Genomic DNA, 13,091 nt, shown 5'->3' on the forward strand with positions numbered 1-13,091 from the left:
TGTCGGAGAACCCTTGGGGTAACACCGTCCAGGTGAACTGGCGCCCTCTAAAGGTGAAGGCGAACAAGTATTGTGACTCAGGTGCAATAGGTACGGAGAAAAAGGCAGAGCATAGGTCAATAACGGTAAAATGTGTTGCGTCCGGTGGGATAGATGTCATAAGGCCTTCCGCATTTGGTACCACTGGGTGTATGCCTTGTATAACTTTGTTCACTTCCCTCAAATCCTGCACGAACCTCCATTTATCCTGCATTGGTTTCTTCACGGGCAAAATTGGTGTGTTGCATTGGCTGTTAGTTTCCACAATTATTTTCTGTTTCACCAAAGATTGAATCACTGGCTCTATGCCCGCATCGGCCTCGTGCCGCAATTTATATTGTCTCACGTTTGGGAGGGGCATTCCTGGTTGGACCGGTATTACCAGAGGTTTGGCATCGCAAATTCGCCCAACATCGTTGTCGTGTTGGGACCACAAATCGGCCGGAACCTCCTCCAAAAGATCATCAGACTCGCCCGGGCTCTGAGACACCGTTCGTACAACGTGGGTGCCCTTTGGGGGCAGGTCTGTCTCTTCAAATTTTCCTTCTATACTCTGCTCCTCAAGGGTGATCAAATACCCCTCGTCATTGTCGAGCATCGTCACTGTCCAGTGGTCCACTTCATAAATGGCGCTGCACGGAATTTCTCGCAAGCGCCCCACCATCCAGCCTACACTTTCCGCCGGCCACCCTTTGGCGGTGGTGAGGGTAACATGGGCGTCCACCCCTGCGGGATACTGAGACAACGCCCGCTGCTCCGCAGTTAGGGTTACCTCGACGCCTATTCCCTCCCGTCCAACCCATATATTTGACAATAGTAGGTCCGAATTCTTACCTATTGACCCCTTTATCTTTTCTCGGTACTCGTCGTCATCGCCCCTGGCATCGTAGTAAGCCGTGCAGTGGGGAGGGTTGTCCTTTACGTCTGTTGTAATTTGGTGTACGCGCAGCCAATCTCGCAACCCGTCGCTCCGGGAGCACACAGTGTCTAGGACGTGTGTCCAAGTGGCCAAAGCCCCCTTGTCCAGGCTCCACCAGTAAGCGGTGGGGCCAGGCCGAGACAATGCCGTCATTAACAGATCGCGTTTGGATTCCGCGACATCTACAAAACCTCCCTGCTCCGTGCATGAAATTTGGCAGCCTAAACGGCAAAGTAGATCCCGTCCCAACAAGTTAGTCGGGGCGGTGGTAGTCATCAAAAAAGCGTGTCTAGCCTCTAGTGGGCCGCACACCACTCTTACCTCTTCTGAAATAGGGAGCGCTTGGGGCAAGCCTGAAACTCCCACTATCTGAACGTCCCTATCTGTGGGGCGCAAGGATGGTAGCTGCCCTTCATTAATAGTACTGCGAGTCGCACCCGTATCGACGAGAAAGTCTACCTGTTGCCCATCCACGTCTAGTGTCGAGGTCGGCTCCTCGGTTGGTGTCATATTCAAGAGGGGGCATTCTACGGGCGGCCCGCCGGCGTCCCATCAATAGGCTACTTGATTTCTCGGTGGCGGGTATCCCTGGCGGGTCCCCCGGCAATCACGTTTCCAATGTCCCATCCGTCCGCAGCGGAAGCACGCCCCTTGTGGAGCGGTGGATGCGGGGTACCCATTGTTATTGCGCGGACCCTGTTGTGTCGGACGCCTCGCAGGCTGTTGGTTCCGCTGTCCCCATTGTGGCGGCCCATTCCCGTTTGCTCCGCTTGGGGCCCAATAACTTGGGGGAGGCCCATCGTTTTGGGGAGGGGGTCCCTGTGGATACCCGTTCTGGGGAGGGGGCGTTTGTACTGCCCAGGTCTGCGGAGGGGGTGTTTGCACGGCCCAGCTCTGCGGCTGTGGAGGGGGCCCCTGCATGTTCCAGTTTTGGGGAGGGGGCCCTTGTGGGTTCCAATTTTGGGGAGGGGGCCCTTGTGGGTTCCAATTTTGGGGAGGGGGCCCTTGTGTCCGCATGTCGACTCGTCCACTGTCGTTGTCATCGACGTCATTTTCGTTTTCGTTATCGCGGCCCCACTCTTCGTTGGGCTCCATCCTGGTGTTCCGATCCTGGGCCCGTACTTGGCCTCGATTTCCCTTCTTATTTTGGTTGAGTTGGGCCCGTTTTTCCTGGACAAGCATTTGCAACATGTCGTCCTTTACATCGGTCTTCTTATCGTCGCCGTCGCCACATTGCTCGGCCGCTTCAACTAATTGGTCGGTTGGGGTGTTCCTCCATCCTATCATAGCCATTTGAATGCGCTTCCTAACTGCCGGTCTCATCCCTTCTACCAAAAAATTGTTCACTACAGCGCGAGGGAGATCTTGTTCCCGCACCTGGCCCAGTCCTCCCCACTTTAACACTGCTCTTTCTACCCTCTCTCTCCAATCGATGGCTGCTTCGCCATGTTTCTGTTTTAGGCCGTATATTTTATTCCAATCTGGCCCTGCGGCTGGCATCAGTGCGGTGTATACCCCGGCCAACAATAGGTCGACAAGGGCATTCCAATCGACGAGGGTCTGGGCCACGGTTTGGGCCGGGGTTGGTGCTACATTTGGCCAGCGTGCGTGTATTTTGGCCTGGTCCCACACCCGCGCGGGCAATACAGCCTTCCCCATGTGGCAGACGTCCCGCCAATCTGCGCCTGTATTTTGTATCCACAAACGCATAAATTCCGGTATCTGACCGGGCTGTTCAGCCAGCAAGGTTCTCACCCGATCCTGCATAGACGCCAAATCTGATTCTCTCCAGGGTACCCTGATGTTAATGGGTGCCCCCGCTCTCCGTCCTATGGTTTTTAAGGGACACATCCCGATTGTAGGCTGTGGGTTCTCCGATTCCGTGAACCCTTCCAATGAGGGGTACAGTTCTCCTAGCCCTACTGGGGCCGCGAACCCGCTGTCCGCCCCACTAACTTCTTGTCCTCTAAATGGATTGCCCGGGCTAAGGTGAACCTGAGGGGCGGCTGGTCTAGTTCTCTGGGGGTCTAACCCCTGGGGAAACAGGGGCCGGGTGGGAGAGGTGGCGCCTGTGGCCCGGGGACAGGGCTCAGGGCTTGGGGGGGTAGAGGCATGGTAGCTACCTCCCCTACCGCGGGGTCTTGGTCCGGATTTTGGACGAGCGGCATTAGCTGCTGATTTGCTTGCTTAACTACCTCCCTAATTGTTTTGTCCTGGACCTTGTCTGCTTGTTTCTTTTGGCCCTGAAGCTTCAGTACTTCCCCTGCCAAGCTAGCCTGTCTTGAGGCCGCCAGTCGCTTCATCCCTTCCTTTTCCCACCACCCATACACCTTCCAATAATCGGGTGGGAAGTGTTTCCTTTCTTTCTCTAGCTTATCCAAAGCTCCGTACAGCACTTCCAATTTGTCAAGTGCAAACGATCCCTCCTCTGGCCAGGGATTACTCAAATCTTTAGTTAAAACAGCCCAGTCCTTTCCTGGTCTTACCGCGGCAAAATGATGCCTCTTAAACATGAAGGATGCCGGGGTTCCCTTGAGGGGTTCCCCCTCTTTCGTTAGCTTGCTTCCCATCTTATTGCTCTGGGCTGATCCTTCCTGGAAAGTTCTTGGCCACCGGCGCAGCCTTATGGCTGTCCGACCTCACATTTCCCCCTCCTCCTTGCTAACTGTAACGTTATCCTTACTGATATCCTGCGCAAATTCTACCCTTAGCGTTACTCTTAATGTTATCCTGCGAAAATTCTACCCTTAGCGTTACTCTTGGTGAATTTAACAAAGGCTCGTCATTCTGTGGCTGGTAAATAGCCTTTACTTACAATTTTCGTTCGGAGAGCAGGCAGTGGCAGATGACAAGGAAACGGACTGAGCCCGCTCGAGGGAGGGAGGTTCGAATTTGGAAAAGTAGCCCTTTAATACAAGACAATGCTCACCTTAAAACAAATCAGCGTGCCGGCGCCGGCCTCAGGCAGCCTCCCTCCTGTCGTTCAGGGTCCGCTTCTCTTGTCCTCTGTCTGCTGCAATCCGAGTCACGACACCATAAAAATGCGGGGAGGACGCCTTGATCGTAACAGAAGTCCACCAACAGATTGAGAATGACGAACTTTATTAAATACCAATTATACAGATCTGGAGGAAAACGGAGACGTCTACAGCACGAATGACCATCATGCCATGTCAACCTTCCTAAAAGCACATCGATTCACAGTTCAGTTATATAGGGACACGCTTTATCAGAGAATCTCCGAGAGGACAAAGGAACTGGCAAAGGTTCCTCCCACCGTCATCCCCAGTGGGCCAAGCCCCCCACCGTCATCCGTCCTTTCGTCTTGGAGGAGTGAAGCACGCACCGTTAGGATCCGGACCAGATGTGGTTTCAAGGCTCCGAGGTGACAGAAAATATAACTCACTGAAGGGGGATTGCATTCCTGGTCCTGGTAAGACCATAAAATGTATGAGGTCGTTCGGATGAGTTCCAGGTGTTGAATGTATCTTTCAGCTCACTTTCTCATTTAAACTTAAAACCAGAGCATATTTATCGTAACTCAAGCATCACTGTGATTATACGAAATATAGTTAATGTTTTAACAGTTTATCAAAAGGTTTATGTCTACAATCCAAGCATCCTACGTAAGGTTTCACATTTTACACATATATAATCCACCTTCCTGCCCGTGGCTCGAGGCGCCGTCTGCGGATCAAAGGGGAGAGTTTACAACTATGCTTCTAGCCTGCAAGGAACACACGTATACAACGAAGCCATCTGTTCAGCACAGATGAAGCGAGTATTTTCTCATTTTAAACTATGGCAAAGCGAAAACCTTTTTATTAACTATGAAATAACATTTTCGAACAGCATTTATAACATAGCTTATGCAGTAACACATCAGTCAAACGACATTTATAACAGAGCTTATGCAGTAAAAAATCTGCTACCTGACATATATATATACAGTGGAACATTGACTTACGAGTTTAATTCGTTCTGTGACCGAGCTCGTAACTCAAATTGCTCGTTTCTCAAATCAAATTTCCCCATTAAAATGCATTGAAATGCTATTAATCCGTTCCAGCCCGCCAAAAACCACACCAATTTTTTTTAAAATATACAGTATATATAAAAATATCTCGCGCTTTATATTTCACCTGTATGCAGCATACAAGTTGGCAGGATGGCCTGGACTGGAGGTACGCACACTTGACTCTAAAGTCTAAACTGTCCAGCCTGGGTTTGAATCCCGACCCAGCTATAACCTGTCATGGGTGAATCACAGGCAGGGTGATTCATCAATGTGTGTACCGCTAAACTGGGCACCCCGTTTGCGTCCCATTAGTTGTTGGATGTTAAGGATCTCACCGTGTTTTCCACAAAGAGAAGGCGAGCTATCGCCGGCACTCTGAACAAGTTGTGGCCTGGCATGCTGTTCTCCTCTGCCGTTATATACGTCCTCCTCGGCACCTCGCTCATGTTTTTCGACGATTGCGTGTTTTATATCCAAGCACAAGTTTTATATAAAACACGACGATTGCGTGTTTTATATCCACAAGTTGTGGCCTGGCATGCTCTTCTCCTCTGCCGTTATATACGTCCTCCTCAACACCTCGCTCATGTTTTTCGACGATTGCGTGTTTTATATCCAAGCACATCATCCTCTTCTTCTTCTCAGTACCGTGTTTTCCACAAAGAGAAGGCGAGCTATCGCCGGCACTCTGAACAAGTTGTGGCCTGGCATGCTCTTCTCCTCTGCCATTATATACGTCCTCCTCGACACCTCGCTCATGTTTTTCGACGATTGCGTGTTTTATATCCAAGCACATCATCCTCTTCTTCTTCTCAGTACCGTGTTTTCCACAAAGAGAAGGCGAGCTATCGCCGGCACTCTGAACAAGTTGTGGCCTGGCATCCTCTTCTCCTCTGCCGTTATATACGTCCTCCTCGGCACCTCGCTCATGTTTTTCGACGATTGCGTGTTTTATATCCAAGCACATCATCCTCTTCTTCTTCTCAGTACCGTGTTTTCCACAAAGAGAAGGCGAGCTATCGCCGGCACTCTGAACAAGTTGTGGCCTGGCATGCTCTTCTCCTCTGCCGTTATATACGTCCTCCTCGGCACCTCGCTCATGTTTTTCGACGATTGCGTGTTTTATATCCAAGCACAAGTTTTATATAAAACACGACCATTGCGTGTTTTATATCCACAAGTTGTGGCCTGGCATGCTCTTCTCCTCTGCCATTATATACGTCCTCCTCGACACCTCGCTCATGTTTTTCGACGATTGCGTGTTTTATATCCAAGCACATCATCCTCTTCTTCTTCTCAGTACCGTGTTTTCCACAAAGAGAAGGCGAGCTATCGCCGGCACTCTGAACAAGTTGACAGCAGAGATACTGTACTTGCACGGCAAGATAACCACGTGACCGGAACCCACCTGGCGGCGTAAACTCAAAATAACCAACATGCGAAAACAAAAATGCAGCGCTATATGACAGAGATACTGTACTTGCACGGCAAGATAACCATGTGACCAGAACCCACCTGGCGGCGTAAACTCAAAATAACCAACATGCGAAAACAAAAATGCAGCGCTATACGTCAGAGATACTGTACTTGCACGGCAAGATAACCACGTGACCAGAACCCACCTGGCGGCATAAACTCAAAATAACCAACATGCGAAAACAAAAATGCAGCGCTATATGGCAGAGATACTGTACCTGCACGGCAAGATAACCACGTGACCAGAACCCACCTGGCGGCGTAAACTCAAAATAACCAACATGCGAAAACAAAAATGCAGCGCTATACGTCAGAGATACTGTACTTGCACGGCAAGATAACCACGTGACCAGAACCCACCTGGCAGCATAAACTCAAAATAACCAACATGCGAAAACAAAAATGCAGCGCTATACGACAGAGATACTGTACTTGCACGGCAAGATAACCACGTGACCAGAACCCACCTGGCGGCGTAAACTCAAAATAACCAACATGCTAAAACAAAAATGCAGCGCAATACGGCAGAGATACTGTACTTGCACGGCAAGATAACCACGTGACCAGAACCCACCTGGCGGCGTAAACTCAAAATAACCAACATGCGAAAACAAAAATGCAGCGCTATACGGCAGAGATACTGTACTTGCATGGCAAGATAACCACGTGACCGGGTGGCGAAAGCTCGTAACTCAGATCTCGGCTCGCATCTCAAAGCAATAAACCGCCCGAGCGACGGCTCGTATCTCGAAAACTCGTAAGTTGGGGCACTCGTAGGTCAAGGTTCCACTGTATGTATATATATATATATATATATATATATATATATATATATATATATATATATATATATATATATATATATATATACATATATATATATATATATATATATATATATATATATATGTATAATTGTATATATATATATATATATATATATATATATATATATATATATATATATATATATATATATATATAGATATATATATATATATATATATTACTACCTGTTTGTGCTGCTCGGTGGCGACACCCGGGACGGGAGCGTCGCGAGGAGAGGCATCCGGAGCATCGGAGCCTTTGTGCTAGCAGGTTTCCAAAGTTAAACGGCTGTTCACCACCATCTCTTATCTTCCCCAATCCAAAACCTTGATCTTTTCTACCCCCGCTAATTTCACCCCAAATCCACTTTTTTTAGGTGACTTTTGTCTTCTTTCCTGGAAGTCCTTGGTGTCCTTGCGTTTTATACCTATCCTGCCTCCCCCCAGGCCCTCTCCCTCTCACACATCTCCCGATGTCCCTGCTCTCAAATGTTGTGTTTGTGTGCTTCCTCCCCTTCTCTCCCCATCTTGTCAACCGCTCCCCTTTTTACAGCAAAACAAGCAAAACTCCAACAGATACTGAACAACGTTACGTTTGCATTGAAGGTGAGCTATTGGCCATTGTGTTTGGCATTAAACGTTTCCATACCTGCCTGTATGGTCGGAGTTTCATTGTGCTCACTGATCATAAACCGTTGTTGATGATCATTGACATGCCATTGATTGCTGCCCCACCGAGATTGCAACGAATGCTTGTCAGACTCCAAGGGTATAACTTTACAACGGAGGACCACCCTGGGGGCAGACAATCAGCTTGCCGATGGCCTATCCCGCCTTCCTAGTCCACTCAATACAATGACAATTGACTTGGACCTGCGTGTTGACTTGGCCCGTTTCTCTTCTGAGAAGTTGTCTCAGCAACAACAGGAAACAAACACTTCGTGATTCTGACCTGAGTTAACTTCGAGACTTTATTATCAGTGGATGGCCAGACCATCTGAAGGACCTCCCAGAGGCTCTCAGGAAATACTGGAGTTTTCGGGATGAGCTGTCAATTGAAAATGGTATAATTCTTAAAGGAGAGAGAGTCGTTATACCTCAGAGTATGAAAACGACATTCTGCAGTAACTCCACTCAGGCCATTTTGGCCATGAGTAAACTAAACTGCTGGCGAAGGACACTATGTACTGGTATAACGTTAACAAGGACATTGATCGGCTGGTGGAACGCTGTCCTACCTGCCAATGGCATCAGAAATCTCAACTGCCTGAACCACGACAGCAACATGACATTCCGCTCAGACCATGGAGCAAAGTCGGATGTGACCTGTTCTATTTTGATGCAGCTCAGTGGCTCGTCATCGCAGATTATTATTCCAAATTTCCTATTGTTCGCAAACTGCCCAAGTCTGCTCCCAGTCGCACGATTATTGCGACCTTGGGACAGATTTTTTCTGAGTTCGGAATTCCTGATACGTTTATGAGTGATAATGGTCCTCATTTCACCAGCGCATAATTTCGTTCATTTGCTGGGAAATGGAATTTTGATCAGGTCACTTCATCCCCAACATACCCAAAATCTAATGGATTCATTGAGCGCCAAGTCGAGAAAGTGAAATCTATCCTCCGCAAATCAAAAAGTGTGGGAAAACGATTTTCATCTGGCTCTGCTAGCTTGGAGGTCCACCCTGGTGAGCTGCAGATTTGGCAAGTCCTGCTCAGCTGCTGATGGGGCAGAAAAATCAAATCGCTGGTACCAACCAGAATCACCAACGTGCACGACGATGACAACTTCATCCATGAGGAGCTGGAGAGGCGCCGCTACTTACAAAGGCTCCACCACGATCGGCATTCTCGGACACACGAAATGTCGGGCTTATACCCTGGACAGTGAGTTCGCGTTCAGAACCACAACACCCATTGTTGAGAGCCGGCCAAGGTTCTCTCCTCAGAACCACAACACCCATTGTTGGGAGCCGGCCACGGTTCTCTCCACAGAACCACAACACCCATTGTTGGGAGCCGGCCACGGTTCTCTCCACAGAACCACAACACCCATTGTTGGGAGCCGGCCACGGTTCTCTCCACAGAACCACAACACCCATTGTTGGGAGCCGGCCACGGTTCTCTCCACAGAACCACAACACCCATTGTTGGGAGCCAGCCACGGTTCTCTCCATGTGTGAAGAGCCACGGTCATATTTGCTCGCATCAGCAAATGGTCAAACACTCCGACGCAACCGAATTCTCATTCAGGAGCTCCTGGCGTGTGATGCGGTGCCCCATCAATATTCGGGCCAAAACAAGTTCTGAAGCCACAGTGAGTGGGAACAGCGAACCATCTGCAAGGTCTGGTAATGAACCTGTGAATCATGACTGTGACGTCACTTGTGCGACCAGAGCAGAGATGGTTCATCAATTCGTTGAGAAGGAAGAAGTGGTCCCCATGCACCTCGTTGATATATTTTTGGTTCACGAGTTATCAAACAGAGTTACCACTATATTCGTCATGTGTGTGTGTGTCTGTGTGTCTGTCTATCTGTCCACAGCATAACGACCCGATGATATGATCCGGTCTTGATGAAACTTGGCTGGGAGGTTGATATCATGAGCTAGTTTTGTCCTGCCAAGAGTGGACGTATGGCGCCCATTGTGGGCGAAGCCACGCCCGAAAAAGATGTCTTTTTAAGCTGAGGGAGTAATCGAGTTCAAGCTACATCTTCTCCGAGGGGTTTGGTGGAATGTGACAGGGGTTTCGATATTTGGTTAGGCCAATGTCACGTGTCTAGCCCCACGGAGCTCGATTTTTCACTTTCGCCCCAAGGTCAAGGTCACAAGGTCACGAAATTTAGAAAAGTCGATTTTTGATGGTTTTATTACATTGTGCGCTTCCTGATGGTGAAATGTCGTACATGATCTTATATTATCACAAACATCATGAAATACAAGTTTTCCAACAAATTTCATAATCTTCGACCATTGAAATTTGAAGGTCACAAAGGTCAAATTTTCAGAGTTGTCTGAATCGAACCTAATTTTCGGTATTGTGCAGCTAACTAACCTCATAACTGATTATACATTCTTTTCTATCTCATTTCAAGGTCAGTAACCTTCGTTTTGACATTTCAAGGTCACAAAGGTCAAATTTTCAAAGTTGTCGGAATCGAACCGAATTTTCCGTATTGTGCACCTAACTAGTCTCATAACAGATAATACATTCCTATTTATATATTTTCAATGTCGGTTTTGACCTTTGTCATTGAATACCGCTCGCTCGTGAACCATCGTCATCTCCTGACTTGTCTAACTTACACTTTTGGAATCCTCAAGGTGTCTAATAAACGAATTTTCATGTTCCCAAACGAAATATTGTCCCATGGGGTCCGTTGGCTGCCATCTTTGTGGCCATCCTAGATTTCCGATGAAAATCGCTAATTGGTATAACTTTTGAACTGGACATCATACAGAGGCAAATGAACCCATTTTTCCGGCTAATTCTGGCCTGAGGAATCGTTTAAGATGGTTATTTTCATGATTTATACAAGTTTAATACAATAAAACTCGAAGAGTATGCAAAAAATCAGTAAAATTTCACTCCAAATCTTGCCAGACATCTAACTTCAAATATACTTACTTACTTACTTACTTATTGCGTCGAGCTAGCTCGGCATTCCATGACACGTTTCTTCCATTCATCTTCGTCACTCATGGCATTCGGTAGTTCGCTAACCAGACACCCAGTATCATTTGTAAGCTGATCTATATATGTTTTCGCAGGTCTCCCTGGTGCCTGTTTGCCGTGAGTTGGTAACCAAAGTAAAACATCGCTTGCGAGCTCATCTTTGTTTCTCCAGCAGTGCCCAGCAGATCTTAATCTGCGTTGACGTATGGTTACACTGATTGGTGGGATTTTTGCATACAATTCATATTTTGTGGGGTGCTCTTTCCATGAGATGTTAAGGGCTGCTCTGAGCATGCGAGTGTATGCACCATCCAGGGCCTTTTCTAGTGATGATGTCAAGGTCCATGTAATTGCCCCATATACAAGAACTGATTCAACAGCTGCTCTTAAGAAGTTTCGTTTCAGCTCTATTGGAAGCGCAGATTTCCAAATCTTGGCTAGACTGTTTAAAGCTCCCCAAGCCTTTCCAAGTCTGATGACGACATCTCTTTTTGTGGAGGCGATGTTGCTTCCCAGGTATGTGAATTCGTCAACCTTTTTGATGTTTTCACCAGTGAGTGATTTTATGTCTACGACTTGATCTTGATTAAGACTGATGTACTCTGTCTTCGAGACATTTATGTAGAGACCAATTTGGCTGGCTACTTCTTCAATCTTGTGTAGTAGTGTCGCTGCATCCTTGTTATAGTCTGCTAGAACCGCAAGATCATCTGCATAATCTGCATCTGTAATCTTCTTGGATGGGTATCGCCGACTTTTCTGTTTACTTAGGGTAAATCCAAGTTCATTGTCGGTGTCTATTGCTTTGCATAGCACATAATCGAGACATATTATGAATAAGTAGGGAGCGAGGGTATCACCCTGTAAAAGTCCTGCCATGATGTCAAAACAGTCTGTATCGCCATCAGGTGATCGGAATATTGCATGCGAGTTCTTATACAGCATCATGATGGCATTAACTGTCTCCTGAGGTATCCCGAATGCTAGCAGTATCTCCTTCATCTTACCTCGATGGATGGAGTCGAAAGCTTTCGAGAAATCAATAAATAGGAAAACAGCAGGAAGATTTTTATCTTTAACGCCTTCAAGAAGACGTCTAATAGTAAGGATTTGCCCGGAGGTCGATCTACTAGTACGAAAGCCATTTTGATTTTTTCGCAGAACTGGTTCTATACGCAGCCTGATTCCGTTTAATTACATCAGGTTGTATATTTTGGCCGCTATTGGTGTTAGAGTGATTCCTCGATAGTTTTTTGTAAGCCCTAGGTCGCCTTTTTTCTGGAAAGGCAATATACATCCTTCTGTCCATCTATCTATTGGATTTTGATGGTGTACAGCATTACACAAATTCAGTAAAATCTCATCGAATTCACCTAGTTTCCAAATCTCGGCTGGAATGTCATCGAGACCACAGGCTTTCCCGTTTTGAATGTTTTTAAGAGCTTTATGGACTTCATCTATGGTGAAGGGACCTTTTTTGGTGTCGAGTTCATCTGAAATCACAGGAGTTATTACTTCATCCTTGATTGTAGGTGGCTTCCCTAATAAGCTTTGGAAATGCTCTTGCCAGAGTTTCAATCGTTCTTCTTGGCTGGATGCTTTTAGTTTGGATTTGTTTACGCATTTCCGTCCGCTTATCTCGTTTACAGTTTTCCAGGCCACAGCAGATTGCTTGTTACTCGTAGCATTATTTATCCTATCAATTTTTCTCTGGAGATAGTCAATCTGTTCTCTCTCATAGGAATCGGTAAGTGCAGTTCGTGCTTCGTTGTAATTCCTGATGTTTTCCATTGAAGGTGCAGAGTTTTTAATTTCTGCCATTTTGTGTTGCTCTTTGCGTTTCTGGCATATTTCCTCTGTTTCCCATGGGATCCGACTTTTCCTCTTTGGTTTCAAAGGAATGGTACCAGAAGCAGACTCTCTGCAGCCTGTCTCAAAATTGGCAAATGTTTTATTCGGCGAGTTTGTTGTATTTTGTTCTTGAAGAGCAGAAAATCTGTTTTTCAAACAAAGTGAAAAGGCGACACTAATCTGTGTGTTCTTTTTGAGACAAGACCAGTCATAAAGTGGTTTACTTTTTGATTTCATTTAATACTTCAAATGTACCAAACTATAAGATGCCCATGCATAC

Source organism: Myxine glutinosa, chromosome 8 (assembly GCF_964187855.1).
Source record: "Myxine glutinosa chromosome 8, kmMyxGlut1.1, whole genome shotgun sequence".
Classification (NCBI taxonomy): domain Eukaryota; kingdom Metazoa; phylum Chordata; class Myxini; order Myxiniformes; family Myxinidae; genus Myxine; species Myxine glutinosa.